This window comes from Salmo trutta, chromosome 29 (assembly GCF_901001165.1).
Source record: "Salmo trutta chromosome 29, fSalTru1.1, whole genome shotgun sequence".
Classification (NCBI taxonomy): Eukaryota; Metazoa; Chordata; class Actinopteri; order Salmoniformes; family Salmonidae; genus Salmo; species Salmo trutta.
In genome coordinates, this window is record NC_042985.1 from 18,468,047 (window position 1) to 18,485,646 (window position 17,600).

The 17,600-nt window shown below is 42.4% G+C and overlaps 1 protein-coding gene across 3 annotated transcripts in view; it reads left to right on the forward strand.

Annotated features, from left to right (window-relative positions):
* The first annotated feature begins 865 nt into the window (after positions 1 to 865).
* The window catches only part of LOC115167043 (uncharacterized protein KIAA0355), a 43,816-nt gene continuing 27,081 nt past the window's right edge, over positions 866 to 17,600 (forward strand). Inside the window, exon 1 of one of the 3 annotated variants that reach the window (XM_029721078.1) lies at positions 866 to 930. The gene's annotated coding sequence lies outside the window, so the exon portion shown is untranslated. Of the gene's footprint in view, positions 931 to 2,044; positions 2,205 to 17,600 lie in introns of those variants that run through there. The other 2 variants (XM_029721079.1, XM_029721077.1) reach the window with 2 other exon arrangements.

The following is a 17,600-nucleotide window of genomic DNA, read 5'->3' on the forward strand; positions in this document are numbered from 1 at the left end:
TTCGGATCGTGCAGCACAGCCACAAATACTGTATCAGTAATGCAGCGATCAAGACTATGTTATGTAGCTAAGTTTACCAACCGACTAAACTTACAATTCATGACATAGAGTAGTTTTACCAAATTCCATGACAAAAAAGTCACACTGTCAATTATAAAATGGAGTGACAACAGTATCAATGAATAATTAAATACAACTTCTAAAGTTACATAAACGTCAGTGCACACCAGTAAAATCTAATTAATAAACTCTAATTGCCTCCAGATGTGATACTATTTTTATAAAATTATGTTTATAAACATAGGACCAAGGGAAATCTCAATTCATGCTGAATATTGTAGCTCCGGATGATAATTATATTATTAGAACAGCATCAACGTGTGGACCACCTAAGTGCGTCTCGTCCAGTGGGAGACATGTTAGTGTCGAATCTTTGTCGCACGCTAGTGTTTGATAAGTGATACTTCACCTATTCAGTTTAAAAAGACCACTAGAGGGCGGATAACTCCACGGAATAAACATAAATACCCTTGTGCGAGAATTCGATTCTTGTAGCAAAAACATTTTTTACTGTTTCAGTGGGATTGTTTATAAATACACCTAATCGATTCAAATAATGATCAAATTAGTTATCAAAAGCGTAATGTATTGTTCTTCCACACTTGAATTTGTAACCAATGTCATGCCATATTATCTACATAAAACATCATCTTTGTGATGAAGTAATGATGTTATAAAAATATGTTTATATCTGAAGCTTTCATCTTTGCATTCGCTTCAGTTCGAATTCGCTGTTTTGAGTGTGTCTGATCCGTGTGATCTAGCGATGCTTGTAATTTAGCTCACGTGCTCTGGTTTATATAGAGAAACGTCACATCCGTTGTATACAGACTTCATTCGCTGTCAAGAGGGTGGATGCCTAGCTAGCTGGTAAGTGATGCGCTTATCAACTGTACTTTCATTAAAAACGTTTTATCTGAAAGCTCTTAACAAATTTCCTCCCGTCACAAATAACAGTTGTTGTAACAACGAATAATACCCTAGTGTCCCAGTTGTATTAGGTTTGTTTTTTATTGTGTTCTAGCTTAAAAAAAAACATGTGTCGCAGAGCGCTAGCTACAGTACCTAGATAGCTAATGCTAACATTAGTTGTCGATAACTAACTAACTAACTAGCTAGTTAGCTGTGGTCTTTGGGAGTTATGTTGCCGTTCAGTAGCTACTAACCAGAAACCTACAATTTAGCAACAGTTGCAAGAAATTCTAAGACATTCAAACTATGAATGCTTGGTAGTGAACTGGCTTTTAGTATTTATTTTAAGATATCCCTGATATAATGTAAATGTGCACTAGCTAACGTTAGCTAGTGTGATTTGATTAATTGGTTTTGGGACATTATTTTTGTATTTTTGTCTTTGCCCTTCCAGCGAGGCAATTTCAAGGAGGGTCTGGGAAGATAGCTAGCCAGCTAACTAACGCTAGGTAACTAAGCTAGGTAAACTTGTCTAAGGAGGGGGCAAACATGTTTACAATAGGTATGGAATCCTTCTAATAGTCTATGGTATTCTGCCAATTTACAGCCTACTAGTTACTTGGCTGTTAGATCTTTAGGTGTGTGGCTTATGGGGGCTGGTGGTTAGAGCGTTGGGCCAGTAACCGAAAGGTTGCTGGATCGAATCCCCGAGCTGACAGGGTAAAAATCTGTCGTTCTGCCCCTGAACAAGGCAGTTAACCCACTGTTCCACGGTAGGCGGTCATTGTAAATAAGAATTTGTTCTTAACTGACTTGCCTAGTTAAATAAAGGTGAAATAAAACATGCTTTTCCAAACCGGATAGCGTTTGTTACGGTGATATTTTCTTATGTATTTTGTGTAACTATTATGTTGCCGAACTTTTTCTCCACTCGAGCCTGACAGGCGATTTCGTTGTAGTTTAGGGCGTTAAAAGGCTGTATTAATAGCTTGCAACATAGTGCCCCGTGTTGTCTGCATGAGTTTCGATGAAACCGGCGTACTGCGCTTGCGGAGATAATATTCCACCTTCCTGCTAAATAGTGATCAGATTCATAAATACTAGCCTACGAGCTACGTCTATGCATTTTTCTATGCTTCAAAGCTGGTTAACTCGGCTCACTTCAACTGACCACACAACCGACTAGTACCAAGCTGGTCGGATTTTAAAGAGGATCACCGATTTTATAGTAGGTAAAATCTAGTGTGGCTTTTTATAACTAGCGAGCCGGGTGGGCTTTTTTGCGACCTCTTTACTTGAAAGAAAAATAAACCTCCCCACAACTGGTCTTCCGAGCTCATATCTGCTTACTGTAGTTAGTTAGATATCTACTGACTTTACGCTCGTGATCTATCGGTATTTAGCCGTGCTAGTATATATAGGTTGAGTTATGTCTCGCTTTCATAAACATTTGCTTGTGTGTTATAGCAAGCTAACCAGTGAGTGACAGCCGGAGCAAGCTTGCTGCATCCTCAGAACGGGAGTAGCCCTTACTATCCGTTGCATTTGGTAGCTTGCTTGATAGATAACATCAATAATGCTGCACCGTTGTTTTCGATATTCTACATTGATCTGGGTATTGCATGATTTGTTTAATGTTATAGTTTTTTTGCTTGGGTGGTAATGTTGGATTGAGAATTTGATAAATTTTGCAAAGATATAGACCAGTAATACAGTATCGAACAACTCGAATGAAATTGTATTTGTCACGTGCCAAATACGACTACCGTGAAATACTTGCTTGCTTAGGAGTCCTTCCCAACGATGCATTTTAATAATAAAATGATAACTAGGAATAAAATACACAAGAATGGTGATACAGTATATACAGTGAGTACCAGATCAATGTGCAGAGAGGTACAAGGTATTTTTGGTAGATATGTACATGAAGGCAGGGTAAAGTGACTAGGAATCAGGATGGATAATAATAAGAGTAAAGAACAGAGCAGCAGCAAATTATGAGTGTTAAAGTGTATGTGTGGGATAGTTCGGGTACCCTTAGTTGGCTATTTAGCAGTCTTATGGCCTGAGGGTAGAAGCTCTCGGAGCCTGAGCCGATGCTCCAGTACCATTTGCCCAACGGTAACAGAGTGAACACTCTGGCTTGGGTGGCTGGAGTCTTTGCCAATCGGGCATTCCTGATATAGTGGTCCTGGATGGCAGGAAGCTCGGCCCCAGTGACGTACTAGGCTGTCCGCACCACCCTCTGTAGAGCTTTGAGGTCAAGGGTGGTGCATTTACCATACAGAGTGGTGATGCAGCCAGTCAAGATGCTCTTGTTGGTGCCGTTGTCGAAGGTTTTGGCATGGGTCCTTTCAGCCTGAGGGGGAAGGGGCTCTGCCTTGCCCTCTTCATGACTGTGTGGGTGTGTGTGGAACATCCTTAGTGATGTGGACGCCAAGGAACTTGAAGCTCTCAACCCACTCCACAACAGCCCTGTCGATGTTCATAGGGGCATGCTCTCTCCTCTTTGTATTTATTTCACCTTTATTTAACCAGGTAGGCCAGTTGAGAACAAGTTCTCATTTACAACTGCGACCTGGCCAAGATGGAGCAAAGCAGTGCGACATAAACAACAGTTACACATGGGATAAACAAACGTCCAGTCAATAACACAATAGAAAAACCTGTGTACAGTGTGTGCAAATGAAGTAAGGAGGTAAGGCAATAAATAGGCCAATAGTGGCTAAGTAATTACAATTTAGCAATTTACACTGGAGTGATATGTGCAGATGAGTATGTTCAAGTAGAAAAATACCGGTGTGCAAACGAGTACAAAAATTGGTTGGATGGGCTATTTACAGAGGGGCTGTGTACAGCTGCAGCGATCGGTAAGCTGCTCTGACAGCTGATGCTTAGTTAGTGAGGGACTTATACATCCAACTTGAGTGATAAAAAAAGTGTGTGTGTGTATATATATTTTTTAATTGCAATTCATTCCAGTCATAGGCAGCAGAGAACTGGAAGGAAAGGCGGCCAAAGCAGGTGTTGGCTTTGGGGATGACCAGTGAAATATACCTGCTGGAGTGCGTGCTATGGGTGGATGTTGCTATGGTGACCAGTGAGCTGAGATAAGGCGGCGCTTTACCTAGCAAAGACTTATAGATGACCTGGAGCCAGGGGGTTTGGCGACGAATATGTAGCGAGGACCAGCCAACAAGAGCATACAAGTCACAGTGGTGGGTAGTAAATGGGGCTTTGGTGACAAAACGGATGGCACTGTGATAGACTGCATCCAATTTGCTGAGTAGAGTGTTGGAGGGTATTTTGTAAATGACATAGTCGAGGATCGGTAGGAAGGTCAGTTTTACGAGGGTATGTTTGACAGCATGAGTGAAGGAGGCTTTGTTGCCAAATTGGAAGCCAATTCTAGATTTAACTTTGGATTGGAGATGATTAATGTGAGTCTGGAAGGAGAGTTTATAGTCTAGCCAGACACCTAGGTATTTATAGTTGTCCACATATTCTAAGTCAGAACCGTCCAGAGTAGTGATGCTAGTCGGGCGGGCGGGTGCGGGCAACGATCGGTTGAAGAGCATGCACTTTGTTTTTACCAGCATTTAGGAGCAGTTGGAGGCCACGGAAGGAGTGTTGTATGGCATTGAAGCTCGTCTGGAGGTTAGTTAAGTGTCCAAAGAAGGGACAGATGTATACAGAATGGTGTCGTCTGCATGGAGGTGGATCAGACTCACCAGCAGCAAGAGCGACATCGTTGATATATACAGAGAAAAGAGTCGGCCTGAGAATTTAACCCTATGGGACCCCCATAGAGTCTGCCAGAGGTGCGGACAACAGGCCCTCCGATTTGACACACTGAACTCTATCTGAGAAGTAGTTGGTGAACCAGGCGAGGCAGCCAATAGAGAATCCAAGGTTGTTGTCTGCCGATAAGAATGTGGTGATTGACAGAGTCGAAAGCCTTGGCCAGGTCGATGAAGACGGCTGCACAGTACTGTCTTTTATCGATGGCGGTTATAATATCGTTTTGGACCTTGAGCGTGGCTGAGGTGCACCCGTGACCAGCTCGGAAACCAGATTGCATAGCGGCGAAGGTACGGTGGGATTTGAAATGGTCAGTGATCTGTTTGTTCACTTGGTTTTCGAAGACTTTAGAAAGGCAGGCCAGGATGGATATAGGTCTATAACAGTTTGGGTCTAGAGTGTCTCCCCCTTTGAAGAGGGGGATGACCACGGCCGCTTTCAAATCTTTAGGAATCTCAGATGATATGAGAGAGGTTTAACAGACTAGTAATAGGTGTTGCAACAATGGCGGCGGATAATTTTGGGAAGAGAGGGTCCAGATTGTCTAGCCGAGCTGATTTGTAGGGATCCAGAATTTGCAGCTTTTTCAGAACATCAGTTGTCTGGATTTGGGCGAAGGAGAAGCAGGGGGGGGTCTTGGGCCAGTTGCTACGGGGGTGCAGAGCTGTTGGCCGGGGTTGGGGTAGCCAGGTGAAAAGCATGGCCAGCCGTAGAGATGCTTATTAAAATTCTCAATTATCGTGGATTTATCTTTCTCCTATAGTGCACGATCATCGCCTTGGTCTTATTGAGGTTGTTGTCTTTGCACCACACTGCTAAGTCTCTGATCTCCTTCTTATAGGCTGACTCATCGCCGCCGGTGATCAGACCTATCACCGTGTTGTCGGCAAACTTGATGATAGTGTTGGAGTCGTGCGTGGCCACAGTTTTGGGTAAACAGGGAGGACACTAAGCACAAACCCCGAGGGACCCCCGTGTTGAGGGTCAGCGTTTCTGAGATGTTGCTTGCGCTGTGACGATTATGGAATTTTGGGTAATTGTTATGCAAATAGACACTCATTATGATAATTGTCATTTTAAATGTTTTGAGCTTATAATGCCGCTTTGAAAATGATCTACGACATACGTAATGAATAAAACACAGCTTTGGTGGCACCAGATTTAAAAAAATGAATGGTTTTGACCGCTTGGGACTTTTGGAAATTAAGCTTCTCTTTCCGACTGTGCCGTTTTGCTCGTAAAATTATTACCAATTTTACCCACTTCATGTAAAACTTAAAGTTTAGCCAATAGCAGTTATCTGCTTGAATATAAAGTTAAATTCCCCCTTCTCCTAAAAATGAATGTACTAAGACTATTATAACGAATTGCTTTTGTTCATGGTTATTGTCCATAATTGTCAGTTACTCGATTATCTGAAAATTGAGCCAGCCCTAGTTGTTGCATACCCTCACCACCTGGGGCTGGCCTGTCAGGAAGTCCAGGATTCAGTTGCAGAGGGAGGGGTTCAATCCCAGGGTCCCTATCTTGTTGATGAACGATGAGCTGTAGTCCATGAACAGCGTTCTCACAGTTATTTCCCCACCTTTGTGTGGCTGAATGTTACACACATAAGACACATTCAATCAGTACTTTCCAACTCAACTGACTATCTTATTACAGGATTTGAATAATCCCCTCATATGTGCTACTACAACACAGAGGTCTTTGGTTTTGTTGTTGATCTGAAGGCAGCTTCTATTGCTATGTCTGCCTTCTGTGGTCATGTGGAATGTATTTCCTGTTTGGGTTGCTGCAGTTTGGCGAGAGAGAGGGGTGGGGGGAAAGTGTGACCTTCTACCGAATATCTTGTTGCTCCACAAGTGATCTGAAGAATGGGGAAGTTTTTACCAATATAAACATCTCTCATTTTTGGGCCATTTTTATCATAGTGGAATCATGTTGTCAATGCTGCTGTCTCTGGTTTTGATTATATATAAAAAACAAAATAGGCCAACTACACTGTTAGTAGCCTAAATGTGTCACTGAGTTTGAGTACAGACCAATTTTTGGGCATCTCCGCTCTCCTCTGTAGTAAACCAACATTTCCAACACACATTTGTCACAGCCCCCTCTTTACCCTTGGGTTTCTGTTTGCTTTGAGCTTGTCACATTTTAAGACATTGCATTATTGGCTGTCGTCCAAAGCTTGAGGAGATATTCTACTTAACAGTAGTTTGGTCTACTGCATGCAGATTGAAGAAACCATCCTCTATGGAGATTGACTTGATTTAAACCATGTTTTTATGCAAGTAAAGTCATGCTGTATAATTTAATAAAATTATGGAAACAGGAAAATTAGGTAAAATTGTTTGACATGGTGACATGACGCTGTAAGGTTGGCACACCTGTATTTGGGGAGTTTCTCTCATTCCTCCAAGCTCTGCTAGGTTGGATGGGGAGTGTTGCTGCACAGCGATTTTCAGGTCTGATGTTTGATCAGGTTCAAGTCCAGTCTCTTGCTGGGCCACTCAAGGACATTCAGAGACGTGTCCCGAAGCCACTCCTGCATTGTCTTGGCTGTGTGCTTAGGGTTGTTGTCCTGTTGGAAGGTGAACCTTCGCCCCAGTCTGAGAACTTCATCAAGGTTCTCTCAGTACTTTGCTCTGTTCATCTTTGCCTCGATCCTGACTAGTCTCTCAGTCCTTGCCACTGAAAAACATCCCCACAGCATGATGGTGCCACCACCATGCTTCACCGTAGGGATGGTGCCAGGTTTCCTTCAGGAGTGACGCTTGGCATTCAGGCCAAAGAGTTTAATCTTGGTTTCATCAGACCAGATCATCTTGTTTCTCATGGTCTGAGTTCTTTAGGTGCCTTTTGGCAAACTCCAAGCGGGCTGTCATGTGCTATTTACTGAGGAGTGGCTTCAGTCTGGCCACTCTACCATAAAGGCCTGACTGGTGGAGTGCTGCAGAGATGGTTGTCCTTCTGGAAGGGTCTCCTATCTCCACAGAGGAACTCTAGAGCTCTGTCAGTGACCATCGGGTTCTTGGTCACCTCCCTGACCAAGGCCCTTCTCCCCCGATTGCTCAGTTTGGCCGGGCGGCCAGCTCTAGGAAGTGTCTTGGTAGTTCCAAACTTCTTCCATTGAATAATGATGGAGGCCACGGTGTTCTTGGGGACCTTCAATGCTGCAGAAATGATTTGGTACCCTTCCTCAAATCTGTGCCTCAACACAGTCCTGTCTCGGCGCTCTATGGACAATTTCTTTGACCTCATGGCTTGGTTTTTGCTTTTGACATGCACTGTCAGCTGTGCGACTGTTTTTATATAGACAGGTGTGTGCCTTTCCAAATCATGTCCAATCAATTGAATTTACCACAGGTGGACTCCAAGTTGTAGAAACATCTCAAGGATGATCAATGGAAACAGGATGCACTTGAGCTTAATTTTGAGTCTCATAGCAAAGTGTCTGAGTAATTATGTAAATAAGGTATTTATTTTTTATTCTTAATACATTTGCAAACAAATCTAAACCTGCTTTTGCTTTGTCATTGCTGAGGATTTTTTATTTAATCAATTTTAGAATAAGGCTGTAACGTAACAAAATGTGGAAAAAGTAAGGGGTCTGAATATTTTCCAAATGCACTGTGTGTGAAATGTCACCATGCACTGATTTTATTTTATTTTTTTCTGCATCAAGTCAGTTTGGTGGAAACACTACTGGTAAGAAAATGCGCTTATTTTCTTTATGCAGATATTAGAATATTGGCAATTGGCCCAATATTCACCTGGATTTGTTTACCTGTAGAGAGAGGACTTTGTCAGACTGTGTCTTCTAACACTTACTGAGAAGCTCTGGTTTGTTGCATCATGTTCGACATAGATAAACCCTCTTATCGCAGATATCCCTGTTAATTTATGTCACAGCTCTGTTGCTATGGAAATAAATGCATTGCTCTCCCTGACCACTGATCCAACGCCTGACTAGCCCTGTTTCTGACCATGGACCAGTTTTTAGTTTTTGTCAGTGTAACTGATGTATTGATCAGCAGATCCCTTTTTTAATTTTGTTACGTGTGAGAGAGTCAGCCCATGAGCCCAATAGTCACAAGATATCTATTTTTGCCTTTTGTCTCATGGCTTTGTCTATTCTTTCAACTAACTGGACGAACCAGAGTGATATTTCCATTAACAAAGCATTCTAGTGTTGCTCATGCTGCAATGCTTAGAATTTGCTGTTCTCTCAGACTCTCATCAGAGTTTAGAATGTCACAATGGAATCTTTGATGGTGGTTAGGGGGAGGGGGGTGTAATGAATCCCAGATGAACAGGAATGTTTCTAGTGTTCCATGGTTTTTTGTTTTCACTTAATTCTGGCTATGAAATATAGGACTACCATTACAATGTACGGTAAGCATGAAGAGTTTTTTCTTTTATAAAAAAACAACAACAAAAAAAACCAATTAGTTTGATGGCAGCTTTTAGCAAAAGTTGCAGGACTTTTGTTTTGCAATTTTTCACTGGAGTGTCTGATTGGTGGCCCCCGAGGGCTAGTCTCTCAGATGAATTCCTAGATCCTGAGGGAAGCAGCACTCTCAAGAATGTCATATAAAAACAGGTGTAGCAGCAGGAAGGAACGCCTAATGTTACCCAGGTTTCAACCTCTTGAAAACTACCCCTAGAAAGACAGTAACCAGGTCCCATTTCAAACCGTATTCCCTTCCCCTTGGGTGTTCACAGATCTGAAATAGCTTGATAGATGATTCATTCCATCTACTCCCTCCAATCAGCTAGGTTGAGGGTCTGACATAATCCTTCAACTACCAATGTCTTTCAGACATGTGAAGACTGGGGCTACTGGGTCAGAAATTAAGCCATACAAGTGGAGGTTATCCTCACTTGCCTCATCCTGTATTTCTCAATAACATATATTTAAACCTCTGTGCCCTCTAATCACTGCTAACCCTAAATGAGATTTCTCTCGAAACCAAACAATTAATTCTTGCTCTATTCCCATACAGTAGACTGCATCAAATGAAACAGCAATAGTATTTTTGTGTCAGGAGAATGATTTCCATACATAATCTCTGCTTCATATTTGTAGAAAGTAAATGTTAGGCATGGCATATACATGGTACTGTACATTTGTGGCTTTTCTGTTTATTGGCAGAAAAATCACATTGATGAATAGGCCTCATGCATGCCACAGCCACATTGCCTAGGCTCTGACAGTGGTAGTGCCAATAACAACTTTCAAAATGTCTGAAAGAGAAGCCCTAGGACTCTGTCTTTTTGTGGAGCTTATACGTAGGCAGAGTAAGTGTCAACAACATCCCTTCCTAGGATATTAACAGTTTCCTGACACCAATACAGATGAATTAGGCCTATTCCTAAACAGCTTATACTTATACCTTTTGAACAATAAATCCTTCTTCATGTGTGTCTGGGCGTCATTCCAGCTATTGAAAATCAAAGGCTAGAGCTGTCATTCAGGTCAGGCTTAGTACAAGATGCTACAAGGCTATTTTTCCCCTTTGACTTACCCATGGACTGCTCAAATTTAGGCCAAATAGAAGGTACAACATTTGCGTCTCAGGAGGCATTTCCATTTGTCAGACACATAGCTAGTCTTGACCTGATAGCTTTCTTGGTTTAAAAATATAGTATTCTTGGGGGAATTGATCATTCATTGATATTTTGATAAGTTACCCTAGCTAGCAGCAGGGAATCTTTCAGAATGCACAAGCAATTTCCTGTAGGTTCATATCAAGCAAAATTCATGATTCCCCAATTACCTTTTTTGTAGTTACACCTACTTTAGATGGTTACATAACACAAATATACAGTGGCAAGAAAGTATATGAACCCTGGATCACATCAAATTTGATCTAATCTTCATCTAAGTTACAACAATAGACAAACCTAGTGTGCTTAAACTAATAACATTCAAATTATTGTATTCAATATAGACGAAAAATACATTTAAACATTCAGTGTAGGTTGGGAAAAGTATGTGAACCCCTAAGCTAATGACTTCTCCAAAAGCTAATTGGTCGGCTAACAGTAGTGTCCAATCAATGAGATGAGATTAGAGTTGTTGGTTAGAGCTGCTTTGCCCTATAAAAAACACTCTCAAAATTTGAGTTTGCTATTCACAAGAGTCATTGCCTGATGTGAACCATGCCTCAAACAAAAGAGATCTCAAATACCTAAGATTAAGGATTGTTGACTTGTATAAAGCTGGAAAGGGTTACAAAAGTATCTCTAAAAGCCTTGTTCATCATTCCACGGTAAGAAAAATTGCCTGTAAATGGAGGAAGTTCAGCACTGTTGCTGCTCTCCCTAGGAGTGGCCGTCCTGCAAAGATGACTGCAAGAAAGCAGAATGTTCAATGAGGTTAAGAAGAATCCTAGAGTGTCCGCTAAAGACTTACAGAAATCTCTGGAACATGCTAACATCTCTGACGAGCCTACAATACGTAAAACACTAAACAAGAGTGGTGTTCATGGGAGGACACCACGGGGGGACATTGCTGCACATCTGAAGTTTGCAAAAAGTGTACCTGGATGTTCCACAGCGCTACTGGCAAAATATTCTGTGGACAGATGTAACTAAAGTTTAGTTGTTTGGAGAAAAGGCACAGCACACCAACATCAAAACCTCATCCCAACTGTAAAGTATGGTGGAGGGAGCATTATGGTTTGGAGCTGCTTTGCTGCCTCAGGGCCTGGACAGCTTGCTATCATGGACGGAAAAATGAATTCCCAAGTTTATCAAGACATTTTGCAGGAGAATGTTAGGCTGTCTGCCGATTTGAAGCTCAACAGAAGTTGGGTGATGCAACAGGTCAACGACCCAAAACACAGAAGTAAACCAATGGAATGGCTTCAACAGATGAAAATACACCTGGAGTGGCCTAGTCAGTCCTGACCTCAACCCGATTTGAGATGCTGTGGCATGATCTCGAGCGGTTCATACTAGACATCCCAAGAATATTGCTGAACTGATATAGTTTTGTAAAGAGGAATGGTCCAAAATTCTTCTTGACTGTTGTGAAGGTCTGATCCGCAGCTACAGAAAACAATTGGTTGAGGTTATTGCTGCGAAAGGAGGGTCAACCAGTTATTAAATCCAAGGCATCACATACTTTTTCCACCCTGCACTGTGAATGTTTACACGGTGTGTTCAATAAAGGCATGAAAACGTATAATTGTTTTATTAGTTTAAGCAGACTGTTTTATCTATTGTTGTGGCTTAGATGAAGAGCAGATCAAATTTTATGACCAATTTATGCAGAAATCCAGGTAATTCCAAAGGGTTCACCTACTTTTTCTTGCCACTGTAGCATTGTAATACGTCTCAGATGAAGGACGCCCCATAAATCCAGACTGTTGCGCAGTCAGTCTCTAGTATGGGGGATGGTGAACTGAGTGTAATAGACTGTCATAAGGGGCTTCCAGAGGGGAAATCTCAGCCTGCTGTATCCTGGGAAACCAATGTAAGCCTGCTCTCAGCTATTTTTCTCCCTGTGAGTCTGTCAGAGGGGCTAAAGTTCTTCGTCACTGCGACTGATTTCCTTCATATGGATTCTGGAGAGGCCATTTCTTTTGTAGATGACATAGAACAACAATGCTTCAGTATGTATTAAGCTATGAAATAAATTCCAAAATTAATGTATTCTGAAATCAGATTTTTTTTCTGTTACGCTGTGTGCGCTGAACTGACATGCATGATTGTTTCTGACACTCCGTTGTTCAGATGAAGGGTTATTAAATAGTCTAAAATGCTCACCATCGTGGTGCTCAACTCAAACAGAGCTGTGTAGCCTACTGTAGCTGCTGGCGATGTAATTCAAAGCCTGTACTTCATCACTCAGGATGTAACTTTCCATTGCTCCTGTTTTTACCATGTAATGTTATAAAAACAAAATCCGACAACCCCATAGTAGAACAGTTGACCTATTTACCTAGTCTGCTTGTTGGTTGTTCTAGAAATATTATTCTCGAGGTGCTTTTAATTTGCGGGAGCCATAGGGAGGGAAACATGTGTTTTGACAAGCAGTCATTGCAAAACAGTTCTTAATGCCGCAATTGCGGGAAGACCCTTTTGAAGCAGTTTTGGCCTTTGTTAAAAAAGAGGGGGATCTCATTTGCTACTATGGGTGTGAACTTTAAAAGGAAATTGGGATCCTTAATGTTTAAAAATCCCAAACTGAAAAACAGTTTCTATTATTAATTTAAATTGCAGTGTAGTTATCAAAAACCATATTTTCCATGTTAGTCTAACTAGACGATAGGCTATAAAGGCCTGGGGAAATTTGAGGACCAGAGGAAGAGGTGAACTTTAGGTTACTTTAGTGAATTTGTGAGGCAAGCAAGACTGACTTGTTTTTTTTATCAAGATGCCCTATATGCGCACACACACACAAGTATGTGGACACCCCTTCAAAATAGTTGATTTGGCTATTTCAACCACACCCGTTGCTGACGGGTGTATAAAATCGAGCACACAGCCATGCAATCTCCATAGACAGACAAACATTGGTAGTAGAATGGCCTTACTGAAGAGCTCAGTGACATTCAATGTGGTCCTGTCATAAGATGCCACCTTTCCAACAAGTCAGTTTGGCAAATTTCTGCCCTGCTAAAACTGCCTCGGTCAACTGTAAGTCCTATTATTGTGAAGTGGAAATGTCTTGACGCAACAACAGCTCAACTGCGAGGTGTTAGGCCACACAAGCGCACAGAACGGAAGCAACGTCGGCACAAGAATTGTTCGTCAGGAGCTTCATGAAATGTGTTTCCGTGGTTGAGCAGCCGCACACAAGCCAAAGATCACCATGCGCAATGCCAAGCGTCGGCTGGAGAAGTGTAAAGCTCACCGCTAATGAAACGCGTTCTCTGGAGTGATTGAATCACTCTTCACCGTCTGACGGATGAATCCGGGTTTGGCGGATGCAAGGAGAATGCTACCTGCCTGAATGCATAGTGCCAACTAAGGTTTGGAGGAGAAAAAATAGTGCCAGTGAAGGTAAATCTTAATGCTACAGTATACAATGACGTTCTAGACGATTCTGTGATTCCAAGTTTGTGGCAACAGTTTGGGGAAGGCCCTTTTCCTATATCATCATGACAATGCACAAAGCGAGGTCCATACAGAAACGCTTTGTCGATCTGTGTAGAAGAACTTGACTGGCCTGCACAGAGCCCTGACCTCAACCCCATCGAACAACTTGGGGATGAATTGGAACGCCCACTGCGAGCCAGGCCTAATCGCCCAACAGTGCCTGAGCACAGAGCCCTGACCTCACTAATGCTCTTGTGGCTGAATGGAAGCAAGTCCCTGCAGCAATGTTCCAACATCTAGTGGAAAGCCTTCTCAGAGTGTAGGCTGTTATAGCAGCAAAGGGGGGTACAACTCCATATTAATGCCCATGATTTTGGAATGATATGTTTGACGAGAAGGTATCCGCATACTGTACATCACAAAGTATGTGTACCACTTTTCTGCCTGCCTCCTCCTCTCTCTTGCGCTGGCTTGCCTGGGGCGTATTCATTACGTTTCTTATGTAAGCAAACAGAATGAAATGGGAAGGGACTTACCTGAATTTGTCCAATAGAAACTTGTTTTAGTTGCAAAACGTTGCAACTGTTTGGACTAATGATTACACCCCTGCTCTTTCTCTTCGCTGATGATGCAAGTGTGTGTGTTCAGTCTTCGGTCTGTGTGTAGAATATCCTATTCATTTATAGGCCCTGCTTTACTGAAGTTGCAAGCCAAGAAATTGCAAGATGCAGCTTTTGGCTGTCTATAAATGGGCCTAGTGCACGGTTCTGCCTGTTGGCCGACTTGCCTATACTGTACCCCGCTCTCTCTCCGTCCCTCGCTAGCTCACTATGACAGATGGGAGTGTTTGTGTTCTCGGAAGTACGGCAACTAGTCTCCTTTCAAAAAACAGTGTCTTAGGAGTTGATTCCTAGTGGAAAAATCGAGAAAGGCAAACAACAGCAGTGAAGTCCTGTATGGCAATACTTTGAGAAGTTAAATTAGAAGGAAATGCAAACTTTGCGGAGTTGAATTGAGATACAGTAATGGTAGTACAGGTGCAACGCTAAACCATCTGAAAGGGAATCACCGTTAGATCCAAACCGTTTGCAGCAGCACAGCTGCCTTGTGAATTCACATGGATATACAGTGCTTTCCGAAAGTATTCAGACCCCTTGACTTTTTCCACATTTTGTTATGTTACAACCTTATTCTAAAACGGATGAAAAAACAATTTTCTCAGCAATCTACACACAATACCCCATAATGATAAAGTGAAAACAGGTTTTAGAAATGTTTTGCGAATTTATTAAAAAGTACAGATGCCTTATTTACATACTGTACTAGTCAAATGTTTGGTAGCCATGCTGGTTAAGTGTGCCTTGAATTCTAAATAAATCACTGACAATGTCACCAGCATGGCACCATCACCACCACCATGTTTCACGGTGGGAACCACACATGCGGAGATAATCCGTTCATCTACTTTGCGTCTCACAAAGACACGCCGATTGGAACCAAAAATCTCAAATGTGGACTCATCAGACCAAAGGACAGATTTCCACTTGTCTAATGTCCATTGCTCCGGTTTCTTGGCCCAAGCAAGCGTCGTCTTCTTATTGGTGTCCTTTAGTGGTGGTTTCTTTGCAGCAATTCGACCATGAAGGGCTGATTTCACAGTCTCCTCTGAACAGTTGATGTCTGTTACTTGAACTCTATGAAGCATTTATTTGGGCTGCAATATCTGAGGCTGGTAACTCTAATGAACGTTCCAAGTAATGATGGACTGTCGTTTCTCTTTGCTTATTTGAGCTGTTCTTGCCATAATATTTCCTTGGTCTTTTAGCCCAATTTGGTATCTTCTGTATACCACCCCTACCTTGTCAAAACACAACTGATTTGGCTCTAACGCATTATGAAGGAAAGAAATTCCACAAACTTTTTAACAAGGTACACCTGTCAATTGAAACACATTTCAGGTGACTACCTCCATGAAGATGGTTGAAAGAATGCCAAGAGTGTGCAAAGCTGTCAAGGCGGGGGGTTGCTACGTGATTCCAAATGTTATTTTTTTTCATAGTTTTGATGTTTTCTCTATTCTACAAATATATATAAAATAGTACAAATAAAGAAAAACCCTTGAATGAGTATGTGTCTAAACTTTTGACTGGTACTGTAAGTATTCAGACCCTTTCCTATGAGCCTCGAAATTGAGCTCCGGTGTATCCTGTTTCCATTGATCATCCTTGATGTTTCTACAACTTGATTGGAGTCCACCTGTGGTAAATTCAATTGATTGGACATGATTTGGAAAGGCACACCTGTCTATATAAAGGTACCACAGTTGACAGTGCATGTCAGAGTAAAAACCAAGCCGTGAGGTAGAAGGAATTGTCCGTAGAGCTCCGAGACAGGATTGTGTCGAGGCACAGATCTGGGGAAGGGTACCAAAACAACATTTCTGCAGCGTTGATGATCCCTGAGAACACAGTGACCTCCATCATTCTTAAATGACCAAGGCTGGCCAAGGCTTGCGACTCTGTCAATCACCACATTCTTATTGGCAGACTCGACTGCCTTGGTTTCTCAAATGATTGCCTCGCCTGGTTCACCAACTACTTCTCTGATAGAGTTCAGTGTGTCAAATCGGAGGGCCTGTTATCTGGATCTCTAGCACTCTCTATGGGGGTGCCACAGGGTTCAAATCTCGGGCCGACTCTCTTCTCTGTATACATCAATGATGTCGCTCTCGCTGCTGGTATTTCTCTGTTCCACCTCTACACAGACGACACCATTCTGTATGCACCTGGCCCTTTGGACACTGTGCTAACAAACCTCCAAACGAGCTTCAACACCATACAACACTCCTTCCCTGGCACCCAACTGCTCTTAAATGCGAGTAAAACTAAATGCATGCTCTTCAACCGATCGCTGCCCGCCCGTCCAGCATCACTACTCTGGACGGTTCTGACTTGGAATATGTGGACAACTACAAATACCTAGGTGTCTGGCTAGACTGTGAACTCTCCTTCCAGACTCACATTAAGCATCTCCAATACAGAAGTTAAATCTAGAATTGGCTTCCAATTTCGCAGCAAAGCATCCTTCACTCATGCTGCCAAACATACCCTAGTAAAACTGACCATCCTACCGATCCCTGACTTCAGCGATGTCATTTACAAAATAGCCTCCATCACTCTACTCAGCAAATTGGATGCAGTTTATCACAGTGCCATCTGTTTTGTCACCAAAGCCCCATATCTATTACCCACCACTGCGACCTGTATGCTCTCGTTGGCTGGCCATTGCTTCATACTCGTTGCCAAACCCACTGGCTCCAGGTAATCTACAAGTCTCTGCTTGGTAAAGCCCTGCCTTAGCTCATCTCACTGGTCACCATATCAGCACGCACTCCAGCAGGTATATTTCACTGGTCACCCCCAAAGCCAATTCCTCCTTCGGCCGCCTTTCCTTCCAGTTCTCTGCTGCCAATGACTGGAATGAACTGCAAAAATCACTGAAGCTGGAGACTCATATCTCCCTCTCTAACTTTAAGCACCAGCTGTCAGAACAGCTCACAGATCACTGCACCTGTACATAGCCCATCTGTAAACAGCCCATCCAACTACCTCATCCCCATACTGTATTTATTCATTTATCTTGCTCCTTTGCACCCCAGTATCTCTACTTGCACATTAATCTTCTGCACATCTACCATTCCAGTGTTTAATTGCTATACTGTAATTACTTCGCCACCATGGCCTATTTATTGCCTTACCTCCCTTATCTTACCTCAT